The following is a 24,664-nucleotide window of genomic DNA, read 5'->3' on the forward strand; positions in this document are numbered from 1 at the left end:
GCCCGAGATTGAAGTCAAACAGCATGGAGGAGAGCAGGGATCCTCAGAGTAGAATATAAAATCCATGAGGGCAGGAAGCTTGGCTTATTTTTAAAATCTTTTTTATTGATGTATCACCCACATACAGAAAAAAATGTACAAAACAAATGTTTGAGTAAAAAAGAGTATTATTAAGTGAATACCTACATTTAACTACCACCCAGATAAAGAAATAGAACATTACCCACTTCATGCCCCTCCTAATCATTAGCCCCCCTCCTCTTGACTATTAGAAACATAGTTTTGAGTTTTCAAATTTTATATAAATGGAATTATACAATATATATTCTTATGTGCCTGGTTTCTGTCACTCAGCATTATTGTAAATGTCTTTGATGAATACATACATGTATTTCTTTTTTTTAAATTTTTTTTTAAGATTTGCACCTGAGCTAACATCTGTTGCTAATCTTTCTCCTCCTCCTCCCCCCCCCCCCCCCCCCCCCCCCGCCTCCTCCTTCTTGTTCCTTCTCCCCAAAGCCCCCTAATACATAGTTGTATATTCTGTTGTAGGTCCTTCTGGTTGTTCTATGTGGGACACCACCTCAGCATGGCATGATGAGCAGTGCCATGTCTGCACCCAGGATCCAAACTGGTGAAACCCTGGGCAGCCAAAGCAGAGCCTGCAAACTTAACCACTTGGCCCCCGGGCCGGCCCCATATGCATGCATTTCTATTGGATATATTCTCAAGAGTAGAACTGCTAGGTCATAGAGTATACATATGTTCAACTTTAGAATATATTGCCAAATTATGTTCCAAAGTGATTGTACCAATTTACTCTTCCACCCTGGTGCGTATCTGTTGCTTAACATTGTAGGCAGCATTTGGTATTACCAGTCTTTTATGTATGGATGTGTAGTATACCATATTGCATTTTCATAATTACTAATGAGGCTGAATGCTAATGAAATATACTTTTCAGATGGCCATTTGGATATCCTTTTCCCAGAAGGGACTGTTAAGCATTTGGCCTACTTTTTTATTGAGTTGGCTGTATTTTCTTTTTTGATTTGTAAGAGGTTTTAAAATCTTTTATCTTTACTTTACTACACTAAAACTACATCATATTATATTATAGTTTTATAGTAAACTTTGGTAACTGGTAACCATGTCCTCCTACCTTGTTCTTCTTTTTAAGAGAGTTTTAGCTATTCTTGGCCCTTTGCATTTTCATATACATTTTGGAGTCAGGTTGCTATTTGCCACAAATAAACCTGTTGGGATTTTCATTGGGATTGCATTGAATCCGTAAATTAATTTGGAAGGACTGACATTTTACAGCATTGAAACTTCTAATCCATGAACAAATGCATATGTTTCCATTTATTTAAGTTATCTTCAATTTATCTCAAAGTTCTATAGTTTTCTGTGTAGAAGGGTCTTGCATTCTTTTATTAGATTTATTCATAGGTATTTGATATTTTTGTGTAATTCCAAATGGTAGCAAACTTTTTAGATTTTCTGTTTGTTGCTGATATACACAAAAACAATTGAATTTTTGAATATTGACCTTATATATGTTTTCTATTGCTGCATAACAAATTATCACAAACCTAGCATCTTTTTTTTTTTTCTTCTCCTCAAAGCCCCCAGTACATAGCTGTATATTCTGTCTGTAGGTCCTTCTGGTTGTGCTATGTGGGACACCACTTCATCATGGCCTGATGAGCAGTGCCATGTCCACGCCCAGAATCTGAACCAGTGAAACCCTGGGCTGCCGAAGCGGAGTGGGCAAACTTAACCACTCGGCCATGGGGCCAGCCCCAAACTTAGCATCTTAAAAAACAAATTTATTATCTCAGTTTCCATGAATCAGTAGCCTGGATATGAGTTAGTGGCGTCATCTGCTTAGAGTCTCACTAGGCTGAAATCAAGGTGTCAGCTGGGCCTATGATCTCATCTCAGGCTGAGGGGCTTCTTCCAAGCTCACTGATTACTGGTGCAATTCATTTCCTTGCACTTGTAGGTCTGAGTTTCTTCTTTTACACTGGCTGTCCTCCAGCAGCCACTCTCAGCTCCTAGAGGCCACTGCAATTTCCTGTCATGTAGCCCTCTCTGAAACATGGCATCTTGCTTCCTCAAGGCCAGCAGGAGACCATTTCTCTTGCCTCAAATGTCTCTGACCTCTAAACTCTCCTTAAAAAGGGCTCATCTGATTAGGCAGGGCCAATAGGATGATCTCCTCTTTTGATCAACCCAAGTTCAACTGATTGAGGGCCTTAATCGCATCTGCAAAATTCCTTCACCTTTGCCACATATCATAACCTAATTATGTGAGTGAAATTTCATCATATTCACAAGTCCACCTACACTTAAGGGAAGGGGATTACATGGGGCATGTACACTAGGGACCGGAACCTTGGGGAAAACCTAGAATTCTACCTACCATACCTTGTATCAAGTAACCTTACTGGTTAATTAATTCTAGTAATATAGCTATCGATTCATTGAGATTTCTAAATATATAATTACATTATCTAAATATAACAACAGTTTTATTTCTTCCCACTTCTTATATTGTTAAATTTCTTTTTTTCTTACCTTACTGGCTAGAACCTCCAGTACAATGAAATGGGGAACCGCCAGTACGATGCTGAAAAGAAATAGTGAAAGTGGGCTTGCTTCTCTTTTTATATCATTGTATCTCCAGTGCTTAAAATAGACCATGAGACATAGTAGCTTTGCAATAAATATTTTTAAATGAATAAATAGGTGACAGAAAAGCTGAGAGATGGGGAAAAAATTGGTTCTTGCTTGATCATTTGAGCCTCTAAAGCCCACCATATCCGAAGTTATCCCTAACCACAGACTTTTCAATGTCATCAGACAATAATTTATACCCCTGCCTTGTTGTTTTTGTCAAGTTCAATCAAAAGTTTTAAATGATATTAGATCTCCTGAATCACAGAATAACATGAGCAAACAAATATTTGGGAAAAAATTATTATGTTCAGTGGAGTTACTTTTTTTTCTTTTTGAAGATAACTTTTGGGAATTCAAACATGTTCAAATATCTATTTTAAGAAAATCCTCCCTCATACCCACTTCCACCTACCACTCCATCTACTCCTCTTTATTTATTTATTTATTTTTTACAACTAAGCTTCCAGAAACAGTTTATTCATCCTTTGATCTTCTCCATATAATAGTCCTCAACTCATAATCTGCTTCTAATTCTACCGTCTACCTAACTTGTCTTGCTAGGATCAGTGGTGACATTCGTGCTGCTAAATCTAATGGACAGCATACATCTTATTTGCCATAGTTAACCAGTCCTGGCTTCTTTCAAAAAAATACCTTCCTTTGTCTTCCGTGACCCCATGGTCTCCTGTCTTTCCTGTTATTTCTCTGGCTCATATTTCTAGTCTCCCCTTGCTGGTTTTCCCCTCTCAGGACCTAGTCCATTAACCAGAGTGATATGGTGACACCTGGAACCAAAGCAGCACTCACTGGCACGCATGAGTGAGTCAGTTTAATCATAAAGACAGAGCCAATTATACAAATGTTTTGTTTGCTCATTGATGTGATATGTGCTAATATATGCTTGTTGTGTGGATCTGTGGCCAGTCACAAGCCCTCTTCCCTTTTTTCCCCTTCTCTTCTCTCTAAATTCTCTTTCCCAGAAATCTCACACACATCCATCCTTTCAATTATTAACTGCCTGTTGACAACTTCTGAATTTATATCTTCATTCAGGTCTCTCTTCTGAGTTCCAGACCCATATATTTAACTGCCTCCCTAATATTTCCAGGTACCCATTACATAGACATTCCAAATTGGACATGTTCATTACTGAATTTATGGTGCCAAATCTTTTCCTCCTCCAATGTTTCCTACCTCATTAAAAGGCTCTGGCATCCTCCCAGTTGCTCATGTCAGGAACCTAGGAATCATCCTTAACATCTACCTATTTCTTAGCCCCTTTGTCCAATCAATCAGCAAGTACTGTCAATTCTGTCTCCCAGGGTACCTCTAAAATCTGTCTATTGCTCTTTGTCTTTACCATCACCACCTTAGCCCAACACCTGGACCACTCGGACACTGTCTTTGTCAGCTTGGGCTGCTACAACAAAATACCATAGACTGGGTGGCTTAAACAACAGACATTTATTTCTCACAGTTGTAGACTCTGGGGAGTCCAAGATCAAGGTGCCAACAGATTCCGTTCTTAATGAGAGCCCTCTTCCTGGTTTACAGATAGTCACCTTCTTGCTGTGTCCTCACATGGTGGAGAGAGAGCAATCTCTTTCTTCTTCTTCTTCTTCTTATAAGGACAATAACCCCATCATGGGGGCTTCACTCTTATGATCTCATCTAAAACTAATTACCTCCCAAAGGTTCCCCCTTCAAATACCATCACATTGGGGGTTAGGGCTTCAACATATGAAGTTGGGGCACAAACATTCAGTTTATAACAGATACCCTTCTAATTGCTTGTGCCACACCTCCTTTTGGTTATCTCTACTAACTCATTCTCCACACAGTGGTCAAATTGATCTTTTAAAAACATGCTTGTGTCATCTCCTTTCCCAAAGTCCTATCATAGGTTATAATACAGTTCAAACTCCAACATGATGTTTAACTCCCTGTATGGTCTGGCTTCAGCCTATTTCTGTCTCATTACATGCCAGCCACGTTGGCCTTTTTTCTGTTCCCTCTGCTCACCTTCATGCCTTAAGTTTCTTTCTGCTGGCTGTTTCCTCTGCCTGGGACTTTTCACTACCTCTATTCCCCTTCCCTGGCCAATTTCTATTCATTTTTCAGTTTACACACTGCTTCCTTGGACAAGGAGTCTCTGTTCACCTACGTTAAATTACACTCACCTTTACAAGCTCTCATGGCTTCTTTTACCTTTCCATGACACATATCCCAACTGTTGTTGAACAATGCCTATCAGTGTTTGTTTAATGTCTCTATTCTGTACTTCCTGTCCACCCCACCCCTGACTGAGTGCTATGAGAGCATGAACTGAATCAATCTTGCTTACTGCTAGCACCTACGACCCAGAAACATCCTTGATAAATATTTGCTGAGTATGAATGGATGTCTAAACGTCTACTTGAGTATGAGGATGGGTGCACGAGATTAAGGAATATTTTTTCCTACCTCTTCATTATAATAAGAGATTTAGAATCAGAATCAGAATATTGATTCCACCATTAAGAGAAATCACAATTTTGACCAAAAATTAACCCCATTCTGGGGGCAAATATCGAGTAACTGAGGTAGCCTCTCACATACTGGGGCAAAATGCAGGCAGCTAAGGGCAGGCAGTAAAGAATCAGACAGAGAGGAAAGCAGTTTTCCTCTGGACGCCATTAACCAGAGAGATTTGCTGACCACCTGGAGTCAAAGCAGCACTCACTGGCGCACATGAGTGAACCAGTTTAATCATAAAGACAAAGACATTTAGACAAGCTTTTTGTTTGCTCACTGATTTGATATATGCGTTTTGTAGGGATCTGTGGAAAAACAACTATCAGTAGTTTGACTTTCAATTTGTAATAGACACAGAAATACTTATGTTTTGTAAATGTGTCCTTTATGCTTACTTTACCATTTCTTTTGCTGTGCATACTGAACTGCAAAGTAGAGTTGGGATAAAGTTGGAAGAATGGAAATAGGCTTTTGCATATTTATAAAGAAAGAATACACCAAAATAAGCTATACATTTTCTAAAATACTTCATTCTTGCAACCAAATATGGGAACAGTCTCTTGGATTTGAGAACTGGTAAAGAGTACTTAAAACAATAAATTAATCTACATTCATTATTTCCTAAGTTATTAAATACTAATTACCAAGCAAAATCTTCCCTACAAGACATTTTTTTCTTACAAGTAGTGAGAACCTTCGTATGCCACACTTTAGAGAAAGCCTTAATTTTTCTTTGTAGGAAAGAGGGAATCTGATATTTTTTGGATTCAAATGATAAGTAATTCCACTTAACATAATTCTTTGCTTTTTTTTTGTAATTTGTTGCTGTAGCATTCCCACAGTATAGTGTGGGACAAAGACCACAAGACTGGAAGTCCTTAAACCTGGCTTCCGATTGGAAATTGGCTGCCACCACTAAAAAGTTATCTGTCTCAGTCCTTTGGACCTCCATTTCCTCATCTGGCAAATGAGAGACCTCTTCTGTTCCAAAAGAGTCTTTGATTTCAACAATGTTTTCTTTCTTTTGAGTTTATTATTTTTATTTTACATAGAGCCTGAAAAGCTAATAAATAAAAGTGCAAAAGGGAAAAATTCTGTTCTAAATCTAATGTTAGATTTTTGGAAATAAGACTTCTACAATGAAATCAGATTCTGATTGAGAATTTGTCTTTACTAAAGCTCAGGAATTCATAGAAGTAAAGAGACCAAGGTGAGAAAACACAGATATTTCACTTTCTGGTAGAATGGGAACTAAAATGACCAGACAGTGGCATGAGAATTAAATGGGCTTTCTAATGCATTTTGGTATCCAAGGAAAGTCCATTATATAATTGCAACCCATTGTTATATTAATCTTTTACTTTGGATTATGTTTTGAAATTGTCCTGGTTTTATGATACCCAGTATTTTTTTGTCTCTGTTTATTTTGCTCGTAAAATATTTCCTCACTGTTTGGTTGTTTTTCTCTATTTAAAAATATTACATAGTGGTGTAAGAATTTGTATTCCTGATACTTAGGGGGTTCTTTCTGAGTGATGGCTGGTGTTGAGGCATGGATCTAGTTGATGTAGAAGGTGGTTCTAGAGGAAATCTCTTGATAGGCCAACTATGGTTTCTGTTTCTCTGGAAATGTATGGCTTCTAAATTGCCCATAATTTTCCTAGAAAAGTTTTAAATGCAATTTGTCCTTTCCTAGAGAAGTTTTAAGTGAGAATTTTTTTCCTAATAAATGTTTAACCATTCCATCCTTAGAATTCTACTTCACTATAGAATTGCATATTTTAAAAATAATTTCATATAGTTATTACCTAAAATACTCCAATTGTAAAACAAGCCAAGCCTATTATCTTTATCATAAATCTAATAAATTAATAGTGGCTTACAAAAATCTTGAGCCCTATAACAGTGGCAAGTTGTTTTCAAGACTTTAGACTAATTGGTTACTCATTCCGCTTAGTGTATACAAGAAAGTGGCTTATGTTTATAAGTGCCAGTTTGTCTTTATCTCTCATTCATTATTTCAGCAAGTATTTATTAAGCTCTCAACTTGTGCCAGATACTGTTTCAGGTGCTGGGGGCAGGGTATAAGGTGGTAAACAAAAGAGACAAAGCTCTCTGCCTTCATAGAGCTTGCATTCCTGTAGGAGAAAGACAGATGATAAATAAGTAAAACATATGGGGGGTTAGATGATAATAAGGGCTGAGGAGAAAAATAAAGTGGAAAAGCAGATAGGGCATGAGGTTGCAATGAGAATTATGGGTGTCATGGAAAGTCTCTCTGAGAAGGTAAGATTTGAATAAAGACCTGAAGGAGGTGAGGGAGTTAGCCATTCGGATATCTAGGAGAAAAGCATTCTAGGCAGAGGGAAGAGCAAGTGCAAATGCTCTGAGGCAGGAACATGCCTTGCATAACTGAGGAACAGTGAGGAGCCCAAATGACTAGAGCAGAGTGAGAAGTAGGATGAGCAGGAGGAGATAAAGTTAGAGAGGTAAGAGTGGGATGATGTCATCTGGGGCCTTGCAAGGACTTTAATCTTTTACCATGAATGAGACAGAGCCACAATAGAGTTTTAAGCAGAGGAATGACATGATCTGACTTAAGGTTTAGTAGGATCAAGCTGACTATTGTGTTGAGAATAGACTGGTAGAGGACAAAGGTTAGGAGACTTTTGCAATAATCCAGGCAAGTAGGATCATTGCACTACACAACTCCAAGAAGCATCATTCACCCTGTAGTCTCTGTGGATGGTGCTTCCTGTAATGAGCAGTGTATAGCCCAACTGATGTAGTTAAGGGCCCTGCAGGCAAGAGAGCTTGGACAAGGGTGAATGCAATGTGAGTGATGAGAAGTGTTTAGTCTAGATGTATTGCGAAGGTAGAACTAATAGAATTTGCTGACACGATAGATGTGGGGTATGAAAGAGTCAAGTATGATTTCAAGGTCATCCATTAATTTCATGAATTATTAATATTCATTATACTAAATACCGTTTACTAAGGGGGAGTAATTCCTATTTATTTTTTTAACAAGCATTTATTGAAAGTCTACTATGTAGTATATTATCCCATATTCTGTAGGGATATTTTAAAAAGTACAATAGTAGCAGCAACAGAAAATCCTGTCCTGGAAATATTTATAACTTAGTTTATTAGACAAAGCCTCCATAGATAAAAGAACCAAATGAAACAATAAAATGACCAAATACTGTCTAAAGCAACATAAGAAAAAATATAATAATGGGACTAACAAAATGGTATATATATATAACTACTCCTCTAGGGAAATGGTCCAATGTGAAAATAATTTTACAGTTGTCAGGATTTCCCCATATTTCTGATAGCTATACTCCTCTAATCTATTCAACAACTGATTCACTATTTTCCAATAGTAATACAACTTGTGTGTTTCCTATTCAAAATGCTGGACTAGATAGGCTCTATGGTTGACTCCTGTTCCAGGAGGAAGTATATAAAAGGCTTTATGTCTGAGGTAGGAATTACCTGTTTGATGTGCTCTTCTCTTGCTGATGTCTTAGGTTATATTCCTCAGAGTTTGGCTGAGAATTCACAGTCTTACCTTGTCCCCTAGTTCCTATTTGTCCAATTTCTGACTTGTGAATTTTCATATCTTCTGACCACTTACCTTACTTGTGGCACTTTGTCTCATGAGGACTTTTGAGATTTTGTGGCTTCTCATGTCTCACCTTGCCTACTTCATTCACAGCCATGTCTTGTTGCTTACTGTTCTGTGATTTTCATTAACACAAGCTTCCTAATAATAAAGAGATAGCGAAGATTATAATAATGAGTATGATAGCCTAACATTTTTCAGTACTGACTGTGAGCTAGGCACTAATCTATGCTATTTAACTACACTTTAAATGTAATCCTCACAGCACGTCTATGAAGTGGGTACTATCATTATTCCCATAAGGAACTGAGCTTTTGAGAGCTTAACATGCCTAAGGTTACACAGCTAGAAAGTGGCAGAGCTAGAATGCAAACCCAGAGCCCATGAATACTACTATGCCATAACAGGTCCTTTTGTACCATATGCACATTAAACATGATTCAGAGGGAGAAAAAAAGCCAATTCTAACAAAGTTCTCTAAACTCTCAAAGTCTGTGTGTCTAATAGCTATCTTTCTAATGTTATGAATTTATCATTTTTAAATTTTGCTTAGTTCAAGTTGTAGACAACATCTGCAATACAGTCCTATTTTTAAAGATATTGATACTAGAATTGTTTTTCATAGCCCTAGACACACACACACACACACACACACACACACACACACACACTCTGGACACAGGCTAAAGAAGTAGCAGTTGAAAGTAGAAATGCCATTGGGACTTCTACTAGACTAAGAGCAAAATAACAAAGAGAGGATGGAAGAGGAAGAAAACTAACAAGTGTTTATTGAGCTTTTCATGTTATCAGTTACTGTGTTAAATGCTCATTTAATCCTTACAACAATTCTACTATTATCCTCATTTTACATGGGAGAAAAAAAAAAGTGTGAAGAGGTTATTACTCCTATTTGGCAGATGAAGAAACAAAGGATTAGAAACTGAGATCAAAAGTACATAGCAAAAGTGTCAAAGCCGAGGTGAAAACCCAGGGTTAGCTAAGTTCCGAAGCCTATGCAATAAATCACCGCAGGTGGTAGACAGACTAGGGTGGCCTCCATGATTCCTACCTCCTGGCATTCACACCTTTGTGTAAAATCCCCTCTCCTTGAGTGTGAACCAACCTTGTGACTTGCTTCTAAACCATAAAACATGGCAAAGATGATAGAATATCACTTTGTCTTGTGGGCTGACTCACTTTAGAGAGCTTAGAGACATTCCTTGCTGGTTTGATAAAGCAAGCAACCAAAGCAACCACGTTGGGAAAACCTACATGGCAAGGAACTGCAGGTGGTCTCTACGAGCTGAGGGCAGTTTCCATCCAGCAAGAAGCTAGGGCTCTCAGTCCTACAACCACAAGAAAATAAATTCTGTCAACAATCTGAATGACACTGAAAACAGATAAGATAAGAACACAGCCTGACTGATGCTTTGATTGCAGCCTTATGAGGCCTTGAGCAGAAGACCAAGCTAAGCTGTGCCTGGACTCCTGACTCACAGAAACTGTAACATAATAAATACGTGTTATTTTAAACTGCTAAGTTTGTGGTAGTTTGTACACACAATAGAAAACTAATATACCACACTACCTTGGTTTTCCCCATGCTTGGAGCACAGTAAATTCTTAGTAAATGGTAGTTGCTATTATTATGATAATAAAAATGGAAATTTGGAATATCAGAGTCAAAGAGAAATGTACCAGAGAAATTTAATAGAGTTAAGTACTTGTTTCCAAAGTAATCAAGCAGCTGATTTAGAAGACACAAACAGATGATGGTATGCTGAAAACTTGTATTTTACTCCCAACAGTTATTGAGTATGTTATTATCACACAAAATGTTATAAAATTTATAGTGGTGCTTATACTTGCATTTAGGTTTAATGTCTTACACCATTCTCAAAGTAAATCGGAAAGTTTTCCTACATTAGATATGAATAAACATTAAAACATAGTTTCCAGTTCCAATTGCTTTGTTATACATTGTGATTTTTAAGCATTATAACATTTTAAAATAGCTTAAATATAATGGATAAAATAATTTAGGGTATTACATCAAAAAACTACTATCTGGGGGGCTGGCCTGGTGGCGCAGCGGTTAAGTTCAAATGTTCTGCTTCTTTGTGGCCTGGGGTTCACTGGTTCGGATCCCAGGTGCGGACATGGCACCATTTGGCAAAAGCCATGTTATGGAAGGCGTCCCACGTATAATGTAGAGGAAGATGGGCATGGATGTTAGCTCAGGACCAGTCTTCCTCAGCAAAAAGAGGAGGATTGGCAGTAGTTAGCTCAGAGCTAATCTTCCTCAAAAAAAAAAAAAACACAAACTACTATCTGCAGAATACTTTAAGTTCATGAGTGCATGTGGATTTTGCTTACCAAAGATAATTTATAGTAAACACACAATGTAATTACACATATTTAGCTATAGATTAGGTTAGAGAACTTGAATGATTTCCATTTGATAGATTTAAGGTTTGTTATTGTGGAAAAAAGAAGGGCTAGTTCTCAAATCTAACTAAATTGCAAAGTAATTTTTCTGAGTTGTTCCTTCTACCAGTGTTCCCTTCCCTTCTGTATTTATATTGGCATGTGAATGTATAGTTTCTGTAAAATAAGTCATTAAAAATGGTGTTCATTGGTTGAGTAGACATGTTAGTCTCACTACTGTCACACACACAAATACCCACTGAACATACACTAACATAAACGTAGTTCCTTTATAGGTATTACAGCATTAGAAAATTTGCCCATTCTCCCTCTAATGAGAATATATGACCCTGATGAATATCACCATTCATAATTCTTAATAGGTTTAATAAATACTATGCCAAATACAGTTTTAGTAATATGGTAGCTAAATATTTTCTTCCTATTTGCAAGAGGGCAGTGGTGATCTCTGTCAATTTTTAATTTTCTGTCATCTGTGGTCTCTGGAAATGAACACTAATAATATATGTATACATATTTCTCTGTAATTTGCCTTTTCTAATACTGAAATGATTTAAGGGATAAGTGAATATATTAATTAATTTGAAATTTATCTACCTTTAAATTAAATTATTTATCCAGTTAACAGTTTTTCATTTTGTTTTCTTTTGTCGTTGGCAAACCTGGCCATCAGCATTTACTTTTCTGTTTAGATTCATGATTATGAATTGTTCTGTGGAAAAGTAAAAGCAAAAATCATGCTGGATCCCTGAAAGAGCAAAGCATAATACTCAATGTGTATTTTCTTCCTATGGTGTGTTATCTACAGATGGATAATGAGGAGAGCAAACCAGTCTGTCTTGTTCTAGTGTCTGGGAGATACCTCATGGCTATTATTTAATCCAAGTGCCAACTGGAGCAACTTGGAATCTTTTTTGGAACAAGGAGGGGCATAAATGCAAATATTTTTTAAAAGGTCAAACTGCCAAGTTAAAGGTAGCTTTCCAACTGTTCTTGACTTCCTTATGCAGGTTCAAAATATAGGAACTTGCTAAATCCATTTCTTAGTATAATCCATCAACTGATTGTAGACTTAAAACGAAATTATTTTCCTTTCCGGCCTTGGATGAAATTTGCTGAACCTTTCCTTAACGTTTTCACAAGATAAACTCAACTGGTTTTATATGAGACGGGGGATTTAAGAGGATGTCTTTATTTTTTATAGCTACATTTATTTCATATTGGGGATTGATATTCTCACTCCTTTTATCCCAAAATTGTAGAGAATTTAGAAAAACATAATATAAGAATTTTCTCTCAACTATTTTTGTTGCTTCTTCTCTTTTGTCCTTCCATTCCCCCAACTTTAGCTCTTTAGTGGGTAAAATATTATTTCACAGTTATATTTGCAGCTTTCAGTGACTTCTTGGAAGTGAAACTTGTATCAACTTTTTTTTCAATCCCCAACTGTAAGAATTACATTTTCACTTTTGATTTGTTAAAACATACTAGTATTTTATAAATGCCTGAGACTTTGACAGATATTTTTAGGCAAAGAAATAGTTTCAAAATTGAAAGAAATCTTTCTAAAATTAAGACATAAGCACTCGAATGATTGAGGGCCCTTTTTTTCTTTTTAAAAATATTCCAAGACGTTCCCTTTCTTGCAGATTGTATTTTATCGGATTAAGATTGCAAGCCCTCTCAAACCAGGTTGAGTTGGATTACTCTTAATCACAACGAGGATGTATTAATAATACACACACACTTAAAGTATCTCAGTCAAATAGCAGGAATAACCGATTTCAGTGCCAGAGAAGTGTGATAAGTGCCTTGGAGGAAGGCCTGAACCAGGGGAAAACTTAGAGTTGGTGGGGGAAGGCCTCAATAGACAATGTAGTTTTCAGAGTCCTGTGGGTTGTTGGGGAGGGGGTGACCTTTAACCTTTCAAAGAACATTTATTTAGGAAACTCTGAACAGGGTTCGCTTTTAGGGGATGAAAGGAGAGGTGGAGTGTAGTGGGAGTATCTACTTTAATAGGTCCTGGGTGATATGGGTGCGTTTGGAGTCGGCTGGTCTGGGGGGGGGGGGGGGGGCCGGGGCCGGGCGGGGGGGGCGCGGGTCAGTCCCAGGGCAGGCGGAAGGCGGCCCCTGGCTGCCCCTGAGAACCACTCGGGTGGGGGAGGGGTCGTGGGGAAAAGCTGAGTTCAGCGTGGGTTTGTGTCTTGGCGGGCAGGATTATTGGGGGAGACGCAGAGCATCGCGCGGGGTATTCCCCGCTCCGGGGGAACGCCGGGGGCGCCCGCGCCGTGGCCCTCCTCCCGAGGCGGCGAGCACTCCCCGCGGCCCGGGCCGCGGCCCTCCCGCCCCGGCGGAGCCGCGCGGTGGATTGTGGGCTGGGGGCTGCGGCGGCCTCCGGCGCGGTCTCCCCGGACCTAGCCGGGCCAAGCCGGGCCGGCGGGGTGAGGGGAGCAGTGGAGCAAGGAGCAGAAGCGCTAGGGGTAGTGGTCGCGGCGCGGCGGCGGCTCCTCTGGAGGCCGGGGATGTGGGAGAGGCGGTGGCAGCAGCGGCGGAGGCGGCGCTGCGGACCCGGGGGAAACTGCTGGCTGACAGGACACCCGGGAGAGACGTGAGGGAGCCGCCGCTGCCGCCTCTCACCCCTGAGCGGAGCTGGGCTCGAGAGGGCGGCCCTGGGCTCCCCCGGCCGACAGGCCAGCAGGCGCGGGGCGGGGGCGGAAAGCCGGGCTCGGGCCTGACGGGGCTGCGGGCGGCGGCGGCCGCGGAGGAGCAGCCTCAGCGAGACGTGGAGGGCTGGAGGCGGCGGCGATGCACTAGGCCTCGCTCTGGGGCGGCTGCCCGGGACCCGCAGGTAGGTGTCGGGCCGGCCCCCCGCGGCCCCCGGCGCTTCGCGGCCCACCCTCACCCTCAGTGGAGAGAGGGCCTGAGACCCCACCCCCTCTGTCTCCTCCCCGGCCTGGAGCGCACAGAGTTTTGGTCACAACTGACCGGCGCTGAAGCGTCTTCCATTCTCCTCTCGGCCACCTCCTCTTCCTTTTCACGCTCGCTCCGGGACCGGGACCGGGACCGGGACCGGCAGCTGTGCTCCCCTCCTCCAGCCGGCGGCCTCAGCCGCTGCTCTCGCCCCTCTCGCCCCCTCCGGGATCCGGGCTCTGGAACTTCCACCGCCTTCTTACGTGCTGCCCCCAAACTTTCCCTTTCTGTTTCCAGCCGGGCCCTTAGCCTTCTTTGGATCCTACTGGAATAATTTAAATTTAAAAAATCATTTTTCTTCTTGGGGAAGGCTAACCTAAAGAGTAACGCGGTGTTTTGCAGTTTGGCAATTTAGCTCGCAATGATTTGTTAAAGAATTTTCTTCACTTCTGCTGCTTTCCATCTCTGCATTGCTAAAAAGGCAGGCCTCCCCTGCCCTCCCATCGTTAACAAGGGAACTTTTGACTGCCCATTACAGTTTACCACTTGGTCTGTCCACGTGCTGAGTTCAGGATGATATTTTTAGAATTTTCGCTGACTCGGGTTGCAATTTTTTTTTTTAATTCGCCTTTAACCAGGTTTATCTTCTGGTCTTTATTGAAGTTCTTTCGAAGAATTAAATTGTTGGTAGTGTTTTTGGTTTTTAATTGACTCTTTCTGATTTGTCAAACCCCAGGGCAATCTTAATCGTAAATGCTTACAAGGCAAGTGATAGCGTGATAGTACACTGAGAATTGTCTTATTGTGGTAACTTAAACTGCAGATTTTGATGGACGTTCAGGTTGACTTTTATAAATCTGATGGAGAGTTCTCATTGGAAAAGTACCTTGAGAGCTTTAATGATTTCTAAGCAGTTATGATAGAAAGATGGAATGATGGGATTTGTTTGTTTGACTCGATTTGTATTGCAGTGATAGTCTGATTTCCTAGAAATAGGTATTGATAGTTCATTGTAATCATCATCGCTTGTGATAGGTTTTGGTAAAAATGATCAATGTGTGCAAATTTTGGGTGATTGATAGTTGTGATTAGGGGATTAGATGTTTGCTGTTTTATTGTGATTTGGCTTTTTTTAAATTATGCTCTGGTAACTTCAGAATTATCACACTACCGGGACAGACAGTACAGTTTGAGGATCACTTTTAAGAGAAATGAAAAATGTCTTAATGGTTTTCTTTGTAAAGAATGCATCACAAGAAAACTAAAAAGACTGTCCATGTTTTGTTGTTGTTAATGATATTGATATATTTTGTTCTTGTAGAAGTATTGTTACTCTAGCATTTGGTTTTCTGAAATGTTTTTCATTGCTTTCAAATTATCCAAAGTTTACTAGGAAAAGATGATTGAACTTGCATATGTTTGTTTTCTGGAAAAGTAAAAATTTATTACTGAATAGGTATTAAGTTGTATGTCAGAATTAAAACCAAATGTTATATAATTCATGAAATGACAAACTGCAGAATTTGTTCTTAGTCACATTTCTTTTCCTGTCAATAAAAGTTGATTAAAATTCCTTTTTCCTGCTTTTAGCTTTTTACAAACAACTTTATTGAGTAAAGTACACTCATTTAAAATGTAAAATTCAATGATTCTTTAAGTGTATTTACACAGCATGGAACCATCATCATAATCTAATTTTTTAGAATATTTTCATCACCTCCAAAAGAAACCTGCCTATTAGCAGTTACTCCCCATTCTCCCCACCCCACCCTCAGGCCTAGGCAACTGCTAATCTACTTTCTATCTCAATATTTGCCTATTGTGGTTCATTCATATAAATGGATCAGCTCACAGCTTCTTGAAAAATTTTTCTTTTAAAATCAATTTACATGTTTAAAATATTTTGAGTCAGAGAATAAACAACTGATCGCTGGTATTAATAAGTGATGTTTTAAACAACTGACATACTGTTTTCAGCATAGATTAATAATAAAGAATGGAGAAAGAAAAAAGTTAGCATGAATGGCTTCAGTGATCTTAAGACGTGGTCTGGTCAGCTGGGAGTCAGTAAGTAAAAGTTGAAGGATTATTTTTGTCATCGAATATTAGGATATCAGGGTTAAAGGTTATCAGTTTACTTCCTCCTCGCTTCACAAATAGATGGCAGGAATCAGATGAGGAAATCTGAAGAGTGGAAGCTTGAATCTCTAGGATGCGTGGCTGAAGAACCACAATGTGGCCTGTAAGGCAAGAATTGGGGATTTGCAAGTTAGAGTTGTTTAGGTCTTCTTATGTATGTATTTGACATTTTACTAGCAAAGTAGGGAGAGAACTGGACATTTCCTCACTTTGGGATGGGGCGAGGAGGAGGGGACCAATGTATACACATAGATGACATCCATGTTACAAAATCCTGTAAAAATGCTTGAACTTAAAGGAGGATTCATATTAATTATTTAGGTATCTTCTTGTACTATTACCATCTTATTTTTTAAAATCCAAGATTTAACATCAAAATTAATTTTTAAAAATTATAATTAGGGCTGGTTGGAGGCCTCCTTTTTCAAAGACCTGGACCCTAACATCTAAATCAATGGTCAGATGGGTGATTTTGCCCTCCAAGGGACATTTGGTAGTATCAGGAAACATTTTTCTTTGTCGTTACTGAAGGTGGGGTGCTACTGGCATCCAGCCAGGGATGTTGCTAAACATCCTACGAGGCACAGAATATATCGCACCCCACCCTACCCCAAACATACAACAAAGAATTGTCTGATCCAAAAATGTCCGTAGTATTGTTCTAAACCTATGGTTTACATGATTCTGGTAAGGGCCTGAGCTAGTGTTCTTGACTCCCACCAGATGGGAAAATGCTCTCAGTGGGCACTGTTTGATGGATTAGATTAACCCTTTAGGTCCTCTAGCAACTCTCTTTGCAGAGGGAGGCAAAGAGGGAAAAGTAAAAGGAAATCTATTTATTACGTAATGCACATATTCTTTAGTCTGTTTCGTTGTCTTCAAATCTGAAAAAAAAATTTTTTTTCTGAAAATGGTAGCCTTATTTTACAGCACATTTGAACTACTGTTATGTTTTGAATTGTTCATTACTGGTGCATAGGTTTTTTAAATTGGCAATAGATATATATTAGTATTTTCTTTATCTGGACGTGATTTTTTTCCTGGTAGCTTCGACTGCCAAGAAAGTAGAGAAGTAAGCTAAGTGTTTTAATTAATTAATAATATATGTTATGAATGTCCAAAAAAATTCAAAGCTTATACATAAGTCTCATGGTTTTTTTTCTTATAGGCTCTACTTTCGACTCTTATTTGTTTTTAACAAGCTGTTTGGTGATGAAAGAAGAAAAGATTGACAATTGAGATCACTTTTGCTATTTACCTGCTTTATGTCCTCAGATAAATCACTCAATCTTTTAGAGCCTCAGTTTTCTCATATATAAAATAGGAATAGTGATAGGACCTGTATTATAAGGTTATTGTGAGAATTAAATGAGGTAATGTGTGTTAAGATGCTATGCCAACTATAAAGTACTGTAGAAGTTAGGTACTACACCTGAAACTAATATAACGTTATATGTAAATTATACCTCAACTAAAAACAATAAAAGTTGATTACTTGTTTCAGGAGAATCAAATTAGAAGGGGATATAGAGGGTACCAAAGGCAGAAATATAGATTGCAAGGCAGAGAACAGTGACTGCTGACAACCTCTCTAGGGAGAAGAGAGAAATTCTAAAAATATATTGATAACAAAGTAATAAAAGAACTAGTGTTATCACTATAATCTGAAGCTCTTTAATATGGGGGCAAACTGACTTCCTTCAGTAGCTCCTGTGAGTATCACTTAAAGCTCAGTATAAAACTGATTATTAGAATGGTGAAATTAAGTTATCAAGGAAAGGTTACCTTGGATAAAAGAGCTGCTCCCATTTCTGGGCTACTAAAGGTTCTTAAAGGTCAATCAAGCTGGCACCCTTTGAAAGAAGAAAGCTCATCTCCACCATATTTTGAGTGTTGCTATGGACTAATGGATTCTTTTCTGACTCAAGTTTGTTTCAGATGCCTCTCTGTTCAAGGAAAGCTGTCATAAACCTTCTTCTGCGTTATCTTCTTGTGCACATGTCCAAGAGTTTTTTCAGGGAAGATATTTAAGAACGAAACTGCTGGTTTGCAGGATATGTACATTTTCAATTTTACTAGAGAAGTGGTTATACCAATTTATACATTCTTCACCAGTGATTATATCCTGACAACTTGGTATTATGGGACTTGAAAATTTCTGGTGAGAGTTTGGAAGATGGCGGTATAGAAGGATCCTGAATTCATCTCCTCCCATGGAAACAACAGATCTACAACAACCTATGCTACTGTGTGCCCCTGAGCCTAGCAACCAGCCACATTGGGGGCCTGACCCACTAGCAAAACTGCAGTAGTGGTATGCTACTAGACCTCGCAGCCAACTATGACAGGGGCTTGCCCTGCCCAATAAAGTGACTGTAGCAGCCACATTTGACAGAGCCTTACCACCAGCTGGCCAGGGAGTCAGCCTAGCCTACCTGTGCACCTGTAGCAATAGCAACCCTGCAACAACAGAAGGGCACACACAGCCCACACAGGGGACACACTTAGAGCATTTGGCATGAGTGATGAGAGGGGAGCATGCTCCTGGGCTCCATAAGGCATCTCTTACATAAGGCCACATTTCCAAGATCAGGAGACATAGCTGATCTATCTAACATATATAAATAAGCGCAGAGAAGTAGGCAAAATGAGGAGACAAAGGAATATGTTCCAAATAAGGGAACAGGACAATTCCTCAGAAAAAGAACTAAATGAAACAGATATAAATAATGTACTTGATAAAGAGTACAAACTAATAGTCATAAGGATGCTTACTGATCTGGGGAGAAGATTTGCTCAACACAGAACATCAACGAAGATTTGGAAAATATAAAAAAGAGCCAATCGGAGCTGAAGAATACAATAATGGAAATAAAAAATTCGCTAGAGGACGTCAACAGCAGAGTAGATGACACAGAAGAAAGAATCAGTGATCTGAATGACAGAGGAGAAGAAATCACTCAAGCTGAACAGAAAAAAGAAAAAATTAAAAAGAATGAGGACAGTCTGAGGGACCTCTGGGACAACATCGAGCATACTAATATCTGCATTATAGGCGTCCCAGAAGGAAAAAAGAGAGACAAAGGGGCAGAGAACTTATTTGAAGAAATAATAGCTGAAAACTTCCCTAACCTGAGAAGGAAACAGATATCCAGGTACAAGAAGCACAGAGAGCACCAAATGAGATGAATCCAAAAAGGCCCATACCAAGACACATTACAATTAAAATGTCAAGAATTAAAGATAAAGAGAGAACCCTAAAAGCTGGAAGAGAAAGGCAGTGAGTTACATACAAAGGAAACCTCATATGGCCATCAGCTGACTTCTCAGCAGAAATCTTAGAGGCTAGAAGGGAGTGGCACAATATACTCAAAGTGCCAAAAGGAAAAACCTACAGTCAAGAATACTTTACCTGGCAAGGTTATCATTCAAAACAGAAGGAAAGATAAAGAGTTTTCCAAACAAGCAAAAACTAAAGGAGTTCACCACTACTATACTGCCCTTATAAGAAATGTTGAAGGGACTGACTTACATGGAAAAGAAAAGCCCACAAATAGGAATAAGAAAGTTATCAAGAAAAAATATCACTGGCAAACATAAATATACAGTAAAACTTGTATGAAGGTCAAAAGACAAAAGTAGTAAAATCATCCATATCTATGATAAGAGGTTAAGGGATATGCAAAAGCAAAAGAGGTAAAATAAGACATCAAAAGCATAAAATATGGCAGGGGGAGTAAAAGTGTAGGGCTTTTAGTTAGAGGTCAAACTTAAAAGACCATCAACTTAATGTAGATTACTGTTTTCGTAGGTTATTATATATGAACCTCATGGTAATCCCAAACCAAAAACCTATTATAAATGTGCAGAAAATAAAGAGAAAAGAAACGAAATATAACCTAAAAAAAGCCATCATATCGCAAGAGAAGAAGAAAGGAACAGAGAACTATAAAAACATCCAGAAAAAAAGTAACAAAATGTCAGTAAGTACATATCATAGTTACTTTAAATGTAAATAGATTAAATGCTCCAATCAAAAGACATAGGGTGGCTGAATGAATTAAAAAACAAGACCCAGATATATGCTGCATACAAGAGACGTGCTTCAAACCTAAAGATAGTCATATACTGAAAGTCAAGGGGTGGAAAAGATAGTCCATGCAAAAGGAAATGAAAAGAAAGCTGGAGTGGCAATACTTATATCAGACCATATGATCCACTATTCGACTTCTGAGTATTTATCCTAAGAACATGAAAACACTAATTTGAAAAGATACATGCACCCGCTATGTTCATTGCAGCATTATTTACAATAGCCAAGACTTGGAAACAACCAAAGTGCCCATCAGTGGTTGAGTATGAATGGAAATGATGATGGAAATGATGATGAATGGAAAGAGGATGTGGGGTGTGTATATATATATGTGTGTGTGTGTGTGCGTGTGTGTGTACAATGGAATACTACTCAGCCATAAAAAAGATGAAATCTTGCCATTTGCAGCAACATGGATGGACCTTGAGACATTATGCTAAGTGAAATAAGTCAGATGGAGAAAGCCAAGTACTGTATGATTTCACTCATATATGGAAGATGAAAACAACAACAACAACGACAAACACATAGCTATAGAGAATCGGTTGGTGGTTACCAGAGGGGATGGGGGATGGGGGAGTGTGGAAGGGGTCAGATGGCAGATGTGTATGGTGATGGATGGCAATTAGACTTTGGGTGGTGAACATGATGTAGTCTACATGGAAATCAAAATATAAAGATGTACACCTAAAGTTTATATAATGTTATAAACCAATGTTACCTCAAGAAAAAAAGAAAGTGCACTAATGATAAAAATAAAAATAGGGACCTGCCTGGTGGTGTAGTGGTTGTTTGCACATTCCGCTTTGGTTGCCCAGGGCTTGCAGGTTGGGATCCCGGGTGAGGACCTAGCACTGCTCATCAGGCCATGCTGTGGTGGCATTCTACATAAAATAGAGGAAGGTGGACAGAGATGTTAGCTCAGGGCCAGTCTTCCTTACACACACACATGAATAAGTAAAATTAAAAATAAAATAAAAACATAACATTTCTGGCAATGAAGAGGTTAAAAAAAAGAGAAAAGATTACCTTGGTTTCAAAATATACTATTTGAAAAGTGAAAATATATACTTAACTTCAGAATTAAATTTTGCAGAAGTGACTTATTTGTACAAAAACTTTTGGCCTTTTCAAGAGTAAGCTACAGTTATCTGGGTTAATTTTCTTCTTGGGAATTATTCCTCTGTCTTCATTTACTATTCATGCCTCCCTTTATATTTGAAGGGTTTTTCTACCGCTGGTAATTGCTCTTCCAAACGCGAGGATTTAGCTGAAGAAATAGTGGTTTTAAAGTTTTCTCATATTTGTAAAATCGCCTCTTGTTCTAGGTTTGTTTCTTTTCCTTACTATTTTTCAATATCTTTTTACATAAAATGAGATGCTTGTATTTTTCTACATGTCTCCTAGTCCATAGTTGTGCTGTGGCATTTAGAGTTGAATTAACTAAAGCTGCCCTCTTAGCCCAGTCGGCAGCATGTCAGTGTCATAATCTGAAGGTCCTAAGTAGAGCTGCATTAACTAAAATACATGAAATGAATGGGGAAGAATGTAATCTCTTACAATTTTGTTAACTGGTCAACTTTCCTTCACAATCATACAAAAGTAAGACTGCAGGGTAAACAGAGCTCCAGCTCTTTGGTGAGATTTTTCTGGGGTAGTATGAAGGTATAATAGTTGGAGACAGTATTGAGAATAAGTCATGTAGTGGTATTGATGTTTTTTCTTTTTTTAATATGGTGAACTTAAAAAAATTGCATTTTAGAAAGTGGGGAGAAGTTTTCATGGCAAAAAAGATGCTACTGATTTGGGAAATTTTATATTCAAATAGTTGGCTTTTTGACTAAAAGGAAGTTCAGAGAATGTGTGTTTGTATATGAATATTAAGGTGATGCATCATATTTTATCATGTTTTTCTCCTATAGAGTAAATAAAGTAAAATTTCGAAATCATAAGTATTTTGGGAAAGTTCATGTCTTGGTTTTGTTTTGCTTTGCTTTTCAGTTTGGCTAAACTGAGTGTGTAGATTGGGCCCAGGTTGTGAAGAGTTTTTAGACTTGATAGAAGGAATACTTAAGGAGAGTGAACTAATCAGATCTGAATTTTAGAAAGATAATTCTGAAGTTGAGTGAGGTTAGGACCAAAGAAGCGCTTTTGGTTGGAGACTCTTGCAGTAGTCTAATCTGCAAATAAAATCCTGAACTAGAACAGTGGCTGTTGGAATGGAGAACAAGGGATGGATCTGTGATGAATTTTGGAGGTAGAATCCATAGGACAGTCTAAGTTGGTATAGAAATTGAAGAATGGAGAGAGATTGGGGAGTCAAGTTGGCTCTAGAGTTTCTAACTTTGGAAACTGCATAGATGATGTTACCATTAACTGAGCTAGAGAAGGAATAAATTTGGGGGAAGTACAGGAGGGGGTAGATGGATGATAGATAATGAGTTTAAGTTTTGGATATGTTGAAATTTAGGTATCTATGAGACTTGTAGGTGAAGATGAGCAGTAGGTAGTTATAAATTTGGTTGTAGGACACTGAAAAGAGGCTGGACTGGACTCTACTGAGTTTTCGCCATCTCCTCTACCCTTATCTGAGTTCAGGCTACTGTTATCTCTCACCTAGATTATTGCAAATTTCCCATCTGGTCTGTTCTAGTCTTAGTCTTCTTCAGTGCATTCTCTGTGATGCAATTAGTGATCTTTCTAAAGGGCAGATTTGATTGCATCATTCCTCAGCTTAAATTATTTGTGTAATTTTTTTTATCTTCACAATGAAGTCTGCATTTCTTACTCCTTTAACAGATTATAAATTCATTAAGTTCTCTACCCAACTTATCTCACTGGCCTATGACTCTCCACAACTCCCTCCTCCCTCCAAATATATAATTTTCTCAGACATCTGGATTTCTTGTGGATTCTGGCAATAGGCTCTCTTTTTCCTTCCAAACCTTTGCACATGATGTTCCCTGTTCCTGGAGTTTTCTTCTTATCATGCCCTTTCTCCCCTCCATTTGTCTGTCTCATTTCTACATGTCTTCAGTTCTTCCTTCATTGGTTCATTTTTATTATTGAAAAATTTTAAACCTACTGAAAAATCAAAAGAATAGTAGAGTGAACACCTACACACACACACACACACACACACACACACACTTCCCTTCTGCCAAACCTGAATACAGGATGTAAATATCATGACACTTCACTCCTAAATATTTAAGAATGCATCTCCCAATTACAAAGACATTCTCTTACACAACCACAGTACCATTATGATACCTAAGAATATCAACAATTATTCAGTAACATTATTCAATATATAGTCCATCCTTAAATTTCCTCCTTTGTCCTCAAATTCTTTATAACTTTTTTCCCTGTCTAATGCAAGATTCAATCAAGGTTCATGCATTGCATTTGGCTGGGATGTCTCTTTAGCCTCCCCTCGTCTGGACCAGTCCCACTGCCTCCCTCTCTTCTTTGGTTTATCCTTTGAAAAGTAGAGCATTTGTCCTTGAGTATATTCCATATTCTGAATTAGTCTCTTTCTTCATGATTAGATTCTGGTTGGATGTTTCTGGCAAGATTACCACACAGATGGTATGTAGTTCTACCACTTTATCACATCAGGAGGCACATAAAATCACTTCTCTTAGTGATTGCAGCTTGACCACTTGGTAAAGGTGGGAACTTACAGATCTCTCTACTATTTAATTAATAAATAATTGATAGTGTGATACTTCATGGCATGTAAATATCCTGTTCCTAACAACCTTTTAAACCAGTGGTTTTAGCATCCATTAATGATTCCTGCTTGAATCAGTCATTGCATTGGAGGATTACAAATGGTGACTTTCTACTTCTTTCATTTCATCTACATTTATTACCTTCATTGACTTTTGAGGGCACTGAGGTCAGGTTAAATGAAGACTGACTATAGGCAATTGAATTTAGAAATCAGATCAGTCCTCACCTTTTCCAAAACCAAGTGAGTGGTGAAGATGGAAGACAGATTGCTAAGGAGGTAGAACAAAGAGAGAATAGAAGTTTGCCAAGGAAGGGGAGGCAAGAAGTACCTTGAAGAGGCAGAGTTGAGGGAAAGAACTTTAGTACTTGAACATTTTTTTGATGGGCTGATGAGATTGAAGATAGGAGAGTCAGGGATAATTAATAGAACAAGGTCTCAGGTGAAATGAGGAGAGGTGAGATCAAGAACAGCTGGTTGTGGGGCTGGCCAGTGGCATAGTGGTTAA

The 24,664-nt window shown here is 38.6% G+C and overlaps 1 protein-coding gene and 1 long non-coding RNA gene across 3 annotated transcripts in view; one reads left to right on the forward strand and one right to left on the reverse strand.

Annotated features, from left to right (window-relative positions):
* Positions 1-2,582: 2,582 nt before the first annotated feature.
* Positions 2,583-15,433, reverse strand: LOC124239933 (uncharacterized). Of its 2 annotated transcripts, none has more exons than XR_006888737.1 (4): positions 14,264-15,433; positions 10,103-10,176; positions 8,843-8,971; positions 2,583-2,635 (listed from the first exon to the last, which is right to left on the reverse strand). It is a non-coding gene; the product is annotated as an uncharacterized LOC124239933 (long non-coding RNA). The 2 variants fall into 2 exon arrangements; XR_006888736.1 differs by lacking the exon at positions 2,583-2,635 and adding an exon at positions 4,277-7,337 and having other exon boundaries at positions 14,264-15,427.
* The window catches only part of VPS54 (VPS54 subunit of GARP complex), a 106,249-nt gene continuing 95,578 nt past the window's right edge, over positions 13,994-24,664 (forward strand). Inside the window, exon 1 of the mRNA XM_046662401.1 lies at positions 13,994-14,126. The gene's annotated coding sequence lies outside the window, so the exon portion shown is untranslated. The remainder of the gene's footprint in view (positions 14,127-24,664) is intronic.

The sequence above is a fragment of the Equus quagga genome, chromosome 5 (genome assembly GCF_021613505.1).
Source record: "Equus quagga isolate Etosha38 chromosome 5, UCLA_HA_Equagga_1.0, whole genome shotgun sequence".
In the NCBI taxonomy this organism is placed as follows: Eukaryota; Metazoa; Chordata; class Mammalia; order Perissodactyla; family Equidae; genus Equus; species Equus quagga.